The 11,261-nt window shown below is 38.3% G+C and overlaps 1 protein-coding gene across 1 annotated transcript in view; it reads right to left on the bottom strand.

Annotated features, from left to right (window-relative positions):
* Positions 1-7,707, bottom strand: part of npas2 (neuronal PAS domain protein 2) — a 48,743-nt gene extending 41,036 nt beyond the window's left edge. The window contains exon 1 of the mRNA XM_080436374.1: positions 7,330-7,707. The gene's annotated coding sequence lies outside the window, so the exon portion shown is untranslated. The remainder of the gene's footprint in view (positions 1-7,329) is intronic.
* Positions 7,708-11,261: the final 3,554 nt, after the last annotated feature.

The following is an 11,261-nucleotide window of genomic DNA, read 5'->3' as shown; positions in this document are numbered from 1 at the left end:
TGTAAATCATTTAGATATTTATGAGATTTTCAGAGGTTAGAGTGTGTGTTTTTTTTTTAAAAACATTCTCAAAAGTTGCCCAAGACCTTCATACCTTAATGCTATGGAAGGTATCAGCCCTGGGGTGTGGGTGTGCATAGAAGACTTTATTGAGACATGGCTTCATACGAGGCAAGCCATAGATTCTAGAAGAGCGTCTGTCTATTTGTCCGTCTGTGTGTGTCCAAGGCTAATCTCACAAACCACTGGACCGAACAGGACCACATTTCTTGTTCATGATGCCAGTATAGGCCAATAAAGAAAATCTAAATCTATTACATATTGTGAATGTATATATTTTTTGCATGATTAATATTCTTAACCTTTTGTGAATTCATTTACATTTACAGTGTAATAAACTGAACGATACCAGGATGACGACGCTAGATTACTCAGGAAATAAGTATTGCTCAGGCAGCAGGCAACAAGTGTGAAGCTTCATCAAAGATCTCCCACATTTTACTGCATTATTCACCATCCACCTACATAGAGATTAGTTCTAGTCTTTTATGTAGGTCAGTCTATTAGATAATGGGATGACATTTACTGTTTATGAACAGGCCTCAATACATAATAAATGGTCTCCTACATTCAATACATATCTCCTAGCCAGTTGCCTTTAAGTAAATGAAAAACAAGATATTTTATTAGCATATCTATCATTGAGGCATTAAGCCATCTTGATGCTGGTGTTGGTGGTGTCACCATGGTCCTCCTGTGAAGCACTGACTGTCATTAATTAGACTGTGGTACTGCTGTTCTCTCTGTGTTACCATGGTAACATTGTGTGCTGGAGATGCATCTAGTTATCTTCTTTCTATAATCCAAGCAGTCATGTCCATCAAGACAACTCAAAGCAAGGGAGCATCAAACATACACTTAACTCAAAACGTATCTCGAACTGACCTGTCTGCATTTCTGGAAGTAATTTCTTTCACACATCCTTGTGAAGCTGATTTCTCAGAGATTAAAATCTATAACATGACCCCTTCAAACTGTATTATGTAAGCTGGCTTAAAGAAGATTTCGTAATGATTTCGTAATGATTTATTGTTGGACCACTGAGTCAAGAACCGTAATCGTGCAAGATGTAAAGGCTAATTTGTACTTAGTTACACACCGTCATGCACCAAAAATAGCTGATCTACAAGCTCACCTTGCAGCCCAACACGATGTGAGCTTGTAGATTGGCTATTTTCAGGGCAAAAGACTGTGCAACAAAGTATTATAAAGGTTTGGTTGGATTTTAAAGTTTGTGTGTGGCCCGGCAGGAAGAACCATGGTGGTGATGTGAATGAGTAATACTCACCCCTTCTTCAATATCCACTGTTAAGTGCCCTTGAGCAAACCAGTTAAACCCCAACTGCTCCAGTGGTTGTACTGGGCAGCTGCCAGGGGTGAATGTGTGTAACTGTATGAGTATGAGGCAGGCCCGGGTATTACTGTAACCTACCCAGGATTAATAAAGGTTAAAACTGGTTGAGGCTATGTACCTCCCTTTGCTTGACTATGGTGATCTGCTGCACATGCAGTATGGCTCTGCCAAATACTTGCACTGACTGGATACAGTGGACAACAGTGTTCTGACGTTGATCACAGGCAGCAAAGCTCTCACTCACCATTGCACCCACCAGACTCAGAGTTGGGTGGCCTTCATTGGCCTTGCTCAGACACTCATTGGCATATTTGTTTATAAGTACATCCTTGATCTGTTTCCCTTTCACCTTTGAGGGAATATCTCACGCAAAACAAGTATGTATTGTTTGTATTAAATGGCGCCCGCTTAAATTCGGTCTCTAAGGTTCATACTGAACTCGGCAAACATATCTTTTATGTTTGCTGCAGCCTGCCTCTGCAGTCTGGAACTTCCTGCAGACAGATCTAGATGAGCTTGATACCGATTACGACTTTCACAAATGTAATAAAGAGTTTGGTGGCAAATCCAATTGGAATTTGTAATTGCTTCCTTAGCTAGATTCAGTTTCCTTTATTTATCTTTTAGGCATTTGATTCTGTGAGTTTCTATGGTATGTTTACTATTTGTGCTTTTAATGTTTGTTGCAACATTGTAATTGCTGCTATCTTGGCCAAGGCTTCCTCTTAAAAGAGATATTGTAATCTCAATGGGAACTGGAACAAAACAAAACAACAACAATAGCAACAACAGCAAACAAAACATTTCAAGATCAACAGAAATATTGACCAATGGAGATCAAATCAACATGGTACCTGTCCTGAACATCTTTTCCCACAAATTATGGATCTGGCAAAATAAAAACACCAGCTCAACACAAGCCCTCTGCCCCAGGCAGCAACGAACCCATTGCACTCAACAAAACAACATTGCACCCCCCACTGGACAGTCTTCTAACAACATTTATTCTCCATTTGTGTACTATAAAAGCATACAGTATTCTACAAAGTGGCAGTACAGCATTCTCTTATATACAGATCAAACATTTATCCTTTTTTTGTACTAGTGTATGAGGAGCTCAGACTTTGTATCTTATTTGGCTTCAATTTTAAATTGTTTCAACCACAAACTTTTAGTAGACACTTTCATTCAAAACATGTACTGTACAAGTACACACATACTATTTTCTGTACTTACATATGTAGAGTCCCACAACTTGTTTCAATAATGCCCTACTCTGTATGAAACAAACTCAAGGAAGATCTGTTTTCTAATGTAGACCCAATCGAGCTTAAATCATATATAAACATAGCTACATATATATTATTTTACATTATTAAATCATTACAGGTCTCTGCCTGCTGCTACAGAGAAAAAAATATGCAATCCTTGCTGCCTACATTATAATTACCTAAGGCAGTGTGTGAGCAAATATGTGGGTCACAATTCTAGGGCATGAGTGGAAAGGGCAAGACAGCTCTCTCTCTCTCTCTCTCTCTCTCTCTCTCTCTCTCTCTCTCTCTCTCTCTCTCTCTCTCTCTCTCTCTCTCTCTCTCTCTCTCTCTCTCTCTCTCTCTCTCCTTACGCATAAGCTCAGAGAATGGGTTACATCTTTAATTGAATCCTTGGATAGAGAAAGATCCTGATACTGTTACAATGCCCCGAAGAGACATTTTGGGCTGGAAAACATCATCGTATCATCTTTATCAACTATTCAAATACCCATAAGTACCAGCACACTACAACCCATAGTATAGCTACTCTACCACAAAGTAAGTTAATAATAAACCAGTTCATAATGGTAGAATGGGGGAAAAAACACTTGAGTTGAGTTTACAGAAGTTAAATTGAGCCCTCAGGCGGGATTCACTGTTTTCTCTGAGGTTTCTGAACATAAATGAATAGCTCCCACTCCCCATAGCCTGAACAAATATAAGGCAAAGACTGTATTAGTCTAGTATAATGAATCATCAAATGTCACACACAGAAAATGGAAACGGTGGTGCACATGCCTCAGTATTCAAGTTAGTATTATTATATGCTATTATATAGTCCTAATCGGGATACAAGCTTATCATGATTTTAACTGTTTAGTATTGCAGAGACTGGGGTGAAATCAGTGTGCACACAGTTACCTGTTCATTAACACAGATCACAGATCACAGATTGGAGTCTTTATTTTACTATGTTAACATTGGTCTATGGGAATTCCTTTTGGTATGAATTGTCCTTTTTATTTCAGATGTGACTCACTTTACTGTCTAGTTTGGTGCAATACTTTGTGTTTTAATGTACAGTATAAACAAAGTAATAGATGTTCAGCCAACACCCTGAACAAAAGAACTTACATGTAGGTCATTCATACAGGGGCTGGGTTCACACAGATTGTGAAACCAAATGTTCCTCCTCTGAATCTGAGTTAGCCAGCAGCCACACCCAATCCTTGACAGTGACCTTTTGTCTTGGGATACACAGATAAAGGCTGAACCGTGAGGATTATGAATCAGATGTATGTATAGATAGGGCTTGGAAAAAATTGCCAAAATAGAGAGAAGACATGTTGAATTATTTTCACCTGACACTTAAACAGAGAGGGTAGCATTGAAAACCACTCACAAGACTGTGATCATCTGCTTACCATTACAACAACTTAAACAAGACAATAATAAGCATCACTTATAACAACATCCCTGGAAATGTTTCATATATGTATGTTCTGTACTATACACAGTACTTCTCTAGAATTGTCCTTTCCTTTTAATGCCATGAATGAAAAATCTAAGTGACACGTTAACACACTCAAACGTGAATAATCCCAGTTAGAACTAGAAGAAGGAACTTTCACAAAGGCAATTAAACATCTTAATCATTCCCCATTACATCCATGAATGACGCTAGTGACTACAAAGGGGGAGTGCTGTTCACTGGGAGATGGGCGACATCAGCAGCGAGGCCAGTGACGTCTGTACAGGCAGTTATATTATATAACCAGAGCTGAACATTTTGTCTGTCACAGTTAGAAGGTTAAAGAGGGTGACATGAATACCAGACATACTCCCAAGAGTCATGTGCAACATAGTTCCACTGGGCAAAGAAGTCATCATCAAGTATAAGGAATGTGTAATGTGTAGCATGGGGGCAAAAGTATACTGTGCTACAGTATAGAACAGATCTGTGAGCTAGTAACGCTGCAAAGTTTGAACAATGACGACAGGCATGTCTGTCGTGTTTTCTCATGTCTCACTGCACATTTGGCCATCACGCAAGAGACCTTACAAAAAGCTCCTCCTACGATTTCCTCCCAACAATTACAGGCATGGAAGCATCGAAAACTAGAAGTTCCATTATGGCAGGCCGGAAACAAACATTTTGGTAACATAAGTGTTGATGGATCTCCTTACCAAGCAACAGGTTCTGCAGTGCTGCAGTACCACTGCTAGGGTCAAATCAATTACAGAAATAGCTAAAAGCTCAAGAGGGGAATACATGTACAGTAAGTGCTGCTATTGGATGGACAGGAAATGCTTCTCTATTGTCTATGATGTCATTCATTTTACTCAGAAGGTATCTCTAGATACCAAGAATCATTTCTGCTATACGACACTGTTGCTTGCCAAAAATAACAGATTTTCAACTACAATCTGTCTCTCTCAATTAATAATGATTCTGTGTGTGTTTTACTGCTGCTGTCTCAGTCAGGTGTCTTGAAAGAGATCCATGAGGGGAAAAAAAAGAAAAAGCTTAAATAAATTAAATTAAACTGATTTCTTTACAGGTTAATCGACAGAAGACTTTGAATATAGGATTAGGTATATCATCATTGACAATTCAAACTTATACAACATACAGTATTGTAATAACAAATGATCACAATAATAATAAATATAATTATCACCGCATTCACCAGCCAAAATGATATCACAATTCCTAAGGAGGGCCCAGCTCTCTGGTCTGTCAGTGATGTCCATTCATGTTCAAAGTTATTCGAATTAGGATTAGGATGAATAGAATACGTTATTTTACATCTCATCTTGGGATGCACAGGTCTGACAGCAAAATCTGGAGTGACAATTTAACTCTGAGTGTAAATGGATAAGTTTTACTCATAGTTCAACTACCACTGCAAATTTTACTGTGTGCTTAAATTTCACTGAATTTGTATGTGTGAAAGGGATGAATCAACACAAGTTGAACATACAACATTCATTCAATGCGGAGCGCTGCTCTATTCTCTTAAAGGGACAGAGGACAGAAAATATCCCTTTGAAACTGCATAGGACTACACCATTTGTGCATGCACAGTCACACTAAGCAGCTCTGGCAATATTCAGACTAGCGTTCAGTTTAAGCTTGCAGGACATGGCCTAGTAACCTACTTTCCTTACAACACACTCTGTAAGATCAGAGACTAGGCTATGTGTCATCAGTTACCTAACCCAGCATATTTTAAGCAAAAAAGTAGCAAAAAAAACTTTAAATCCTAAAAGAGAGAACAGACACCAGTCAATAAGCGGGAGGGTGATTAAAAAACAACTATTTGCTTTTATAACCAATGGGCATAAGGGCATTAACCAACACTGATCACTGGTTCCACACTCTACTGACAGTGGGAACAAATAGGTGCAAAAGAGTGAATGACAGGCATGGGCCATAAGGCAGAAACAGACCCAAATGGATGACATAACAAGCACATGGCAAACACCCCAGTTCACATAATGGGATGTAAATCTTGTCACACTTAATTGCCTAGCCATGGACCTCATAAATGAATGATGTGGAAAAGCAGACAAATAGCCTATGGTTCAGCCATAAACATGAATAAAAAATAGAAAAACGCAGGAATCATTCATAGAATGTTAGAATGATTCATGCATAACCCAATATTTCCAGGCTTAAAACAGCTTTCTCACCAGTACCCCTCACTGCCTCTTACGCCTCATTGACACAATACTATTGACACAATACCAAACGTAATAGGCCTATTAATAGGCCGACTATATATAGTTGCCAGTGCAGTATATATGCAGTATATATATATAGAGAGAGAGTTTTATATATTTATTACTATGACTATATAACTATAACTATGTATAAATATAAAAAGCTATAACTATGTATAAAACTATATATATACAACTATAAATATAATATATTTATAGTTATATAAATATAATATACTATATAAATAAAATAAATATATATATATATATATATATATATATATATATATATATATATATATATATATATATATATATATATATATATATATATATATATATATATCACATACATACAGTACATATAGTATATTAATATACATACTTATGTATGTATAGGTTTATCACATTTACACGCAATAGTTTTTCGTTCAATCTTGTAGAATGTTAAATGGTTTAATTAATGTCACAGTAGGGTTTTAGTGGGTAACATTATATGCACTTACTTGCATCCATTTACACTTTGGGGTATAATTCAACGTACATTACTCATTGATAATATTGAACATGAAACTAAAACTGAAACTGAAACACTTGAAGAATAATGCCATCTTTCCAGTGATGCCCACATGAATTGATTGGCCACCAACAGTGACAGCGCTGTGACACAGATCACTGTCAATATAACTGCCAACAGGACGTTTTCCTCGAAACATTCCACCAAATGAACACGCTAATCTAAGGTTATTACGCCGGTACACCGGCTGGCCTTTCACTTTTAATCTATGAGTATAGAGGCATGATATCAAATATTTCACAAGTTATTTATCACCATGATTCATCATTCATTGCTACAGCATAGACTACGAATGCCGTTGTTTTAGTACATGTTGCAACACTTAAACTCTATGCTTAAACTACTGCAAACGAACTTACCTTATTCAAAGCACGAATTCAGTGGGTAGACAATATTTCCATGGAATAACACCCTTTAACCTCCAGAGTTGAACTCCACTGCCGTGCAAACCGATGCAGCCGATGAAACGTGGTTTGTGTGATGACCATTTCCCAAGCCGCACACCTCACACTTTAAAGCATAATTAGTTGAAAGTCAGTTGAAAGCGGTAGACTACCATACCATGTTGTGTCGCAACTTGGGTAGGTAGTACAGTAGGTAGTGTTATGACAGGACCCCTGAATGAGCTGAGAGCGAGCGCCCCGCCCACTGGACCTGTAAGTTTGCATTGTCAGTCGTGTTGACATTTTTAGTTTACAGTAGCCCAGTGGTTCTCGAACTTTAAAATTTCAAGGAATCCCCTTAACTCTTGAGGGGTCCATTTGGTTCCATTTGTATACTGTCAGAGTTACAGACTTGTAAATTTAGATCTACCCCAAGGAACCCTGAGAGTCCCTGGACCCCACTTTGAGAACCACTGCAGTAGCCTAATAATAGCACAATATACCTACATTTTATTTTATTTTTTTCTTTATGTTTTGTTTTTCAAATGTATGTTTTTAAATGTATGTTTTTAAATGTATGTATTGTTTTTATATGTGGACCACAGGAAGAAGCTGTGCTTTATATGGCACAGCTAATGGGGATCCAACAAATAAACATTATAGGCAATATATACAAGTATACATTTAAATAAACAGTACAAATTAATTCAAATCAAAAAGCAAAACATTAAAACACCGTAGTGGTAAAGAAGACTCAAAAACTGCACATAGGTTGAAGATTCGAAGTATGCCTTTATTACTTTATTTACAGTCAAAAGGTTCTTACCAAAGCTTCATAATAACATAAGGGGGTGCTCACAGCTACTATAGTCCTACCCTGTCATCCATGGTTTCCCACCATTAACACAGAAAATATAGTGAACATGAACATGGCATAAAACAACACAACATATTCCCCATAAAACATAACAGTAACTGCGCAATGAACAACAATAAAACAATCAGCCTTTGAGAGTGAGGAGCCTCACCGGGAGGATGTAGACTAATGCATGCGGAGGAGGTCAGGAACACACTCTCTCAGTTCCGCACACTGCCCTGATCAACCTGTAGGAGTTGCTAGTGCAGCACCAGCAGTGATGCAGCAGCCCCCCCCCCCCACCCGGCATCCCATCCATGAACACGGCTAATTGTGTTAATTGAAGCGCCCAGCCAAGCTGGATGCACCGCAGAAGATTCGAACCAGCCTCCGCATGTCGTACTTGCTTAGTGAGCCATGGATCATCCGTTCCTCCAGATGGAGATGAGTTCATATGTCTGTGCTTGCCCCTCTAATGCTAGCACAACGTTAACACCATCTGAACTTGGACAAGGTAGACATCTGAAGGTCCATTTCCATTGTACTGGGGTAGCTTAGCACCTCATCTAGATGGCATGCCTCCATCAATGCTTGGTGGTGGGGGAGGGTGGTTGCTCGAAGCCCCTGGAGATGTCAGCAGAGGTGGTATAACGCCAATTATGCTTGATGTTGGGGGCCTGTCAGTGGGCCTTGGCATTGTCAGTGGTGGTGGCATACTGCTGGGCATGCTGGGTGGAGGTAAGTGGCCGCTCTCTGTAGCTCCTGGTCTTGTCAGTGGATACTCTTTTAGTAGCTTGCTGGAGTTGCCGCTGCTGGAAAACAAGAGGATTGGCAGCGTGTGGGTCAATGCAGCGTTATTACCCTCTGTCAGCGCCCTCGGGCCAGCGAGAGAGGTCGGCGTCTTGATAATGCATGCCTAACTATGTAAATCTCAAATCATGATAATCTTATAGACAAATTAAAGATTATAGAATTGTTCGACAATAGTTTTGGCTCGAGCGAGTTACACAAGACATTAACAAGCTGATCTGACCCATCGGTTTGACATTTGAATAAATGTCAAGTTAGCCAAAAGGTCAAATCATACACATGAAGTCTATAACTGTTTACATGTATAGACAATTACATTTTTATGTCCATTAGTGTGTGTGTGTGTGTGTGTGTGTGTGTGTGTGTGTGTGTGTGTGTGTGTGTCAGGGAGAGGTGAACCATAACTAAAAAAACAACTAACAGTTAATGTGCCAGGCCATGAAGGTTACATCAATGATGCACTTCCTTATTAATACTCATCTCACTAGTGATGGTGCTTCTACAGCACTGAGCATTATTTGAGAAGGATTCATGGGACAATGAAATATGGGAAATAAATTGTATTACGTGGCCCAATCCCATTCACCTTTCCATGACTCATCCATAAGGCTGACTCATAGGAGGGGGGAGACTCATAGGAGGGGGAGACACGCATGCATACACACAAACACGTTGCCCTGATGTTACCTTTAAAATGCTTCAGATATCTCTAGATCTAAAATCACTTTTAGGGGATAAAACTAAATATATAATGAAAATATAATTTTCCATCTTCATGTCAAAGTGAATCTGTCACTCTAATAGGACAGTTATGCAACCCAAATGCAACCACATGGTTGTCAGTGCCCTGCTGAGAATGAGTCTGTTTCAGGCATGGTGGCTTATCAGTTTACCACAATACCACATGTTGCCTCTTCAATTTCCACACACTGTAATCACAGTAAACGCATTGTCAATCGTAAGTAGTATACAGTGTTCCAGATGCTCCAGTCACCATGTTATTGTTGATATTTTAACATTGCACATATTCTTTTACTTTATCATGTAGGGTAATTTGGTAGAGTAGTGCCTTTAGGGAACAAGTGGATGTTGGACATTGGGCTGGGCTGGATGATATTGGTTGTCAGTTTTTCTGGGATTGTGTTTTAGTGGAATAAGAATGAATCATAGAACATTTGCATATTTTTTTCCAAATGTCTCCCTCCATGAAACAACAGCTTGATGACTGCTGGCTTTACATTCAGTCAAGACTCAGACATGCTCTCAGGATTTCCATTGCTGCCTCCCTTTAATAGGGTGGAAAAAAATACTGAAATAGTAGCATGTTTTTTTCAGTACTTTGACCCATCAGTTAAGAAAGAAAACCAAATAAGTCACGCAGAAATTAGATATCACCTATGGAATTGAATTGCAAGCATTGATTTTCAAAGACATGATAAGCAGTACACTGCACTGGGTACAGCATCCACCATCCATCCTTAAAAAGTCAGAATTTAGATAACCCACATAAGCTTCTAAACATATTGTAGTATCATATTTAACAGAAATGGGCATTCAAAACATTTAAGAAACTTTTCTTATTTAAAAAAAGAAAACAGCAAGTCTGGCCAAATATGCAATCCGTGTAAAAGTGAGGTGTAATATATGATCCTTTCATTCACAGTATTATGAAACTTGTAGATAGAAAATGCATTTGCGTTTTCACCAAATTTGTAATCTCAGCACCACTGGAAATTAGTGTCTCAACAGATAATTAGCCTAAATGAAGATTGACTGAAATTCTACAGAACTCTGTCTTATCTATTGTAACAGTTGTATTTCACTTCAATGTTGACAAACGTGAAAAATGTAAGGACACATTCAACAGTGTCAAACTATAACCCAATTAATTTGTGTCTCAAGTTGTCCATTCATTAATAATCCTCATTGGTCAAATTAATTCTATAGTGCATTATGTGCCATCTAGTGGTCAAAAGTATGTTTCTGCTGAATGCAATGGCTTTGTAACTAACGGAAATTTGGCTTAATATGACACATTTCTAAGTGAAGTTAAATTAAAATTAAAACTAAATTAAAATTGTCAAGTGGCAGTAGTTAATTTATAATCACATCAATTCATATAATTTACATAACGTGTGTGTGTGTGTGTGTGTGTGTGTAACTGGTGGAGCTTTGTGTTGTGCATTATGAAGAGGCCAGGATCTCTTTTGGAAACATCTGTTTATTCCGATAAAATCCAGGT

This window comes from Gymnoscopelus braueri (assembly GCF_963280865.1).
Source record: "Gymnoscopelus braueri genome assembly, chromosome: 8".
Classification (NCBI taxonomy): Eukaryota; Metazoa; Chordata; class Actinopteri; order Myctophiformes; family Myctophidae; genus Gymnoscopelus; species Gymnoscopelus braueri.
This window is presented reverse-complemented; position numbering and strand designations above follow the sequence as displayed.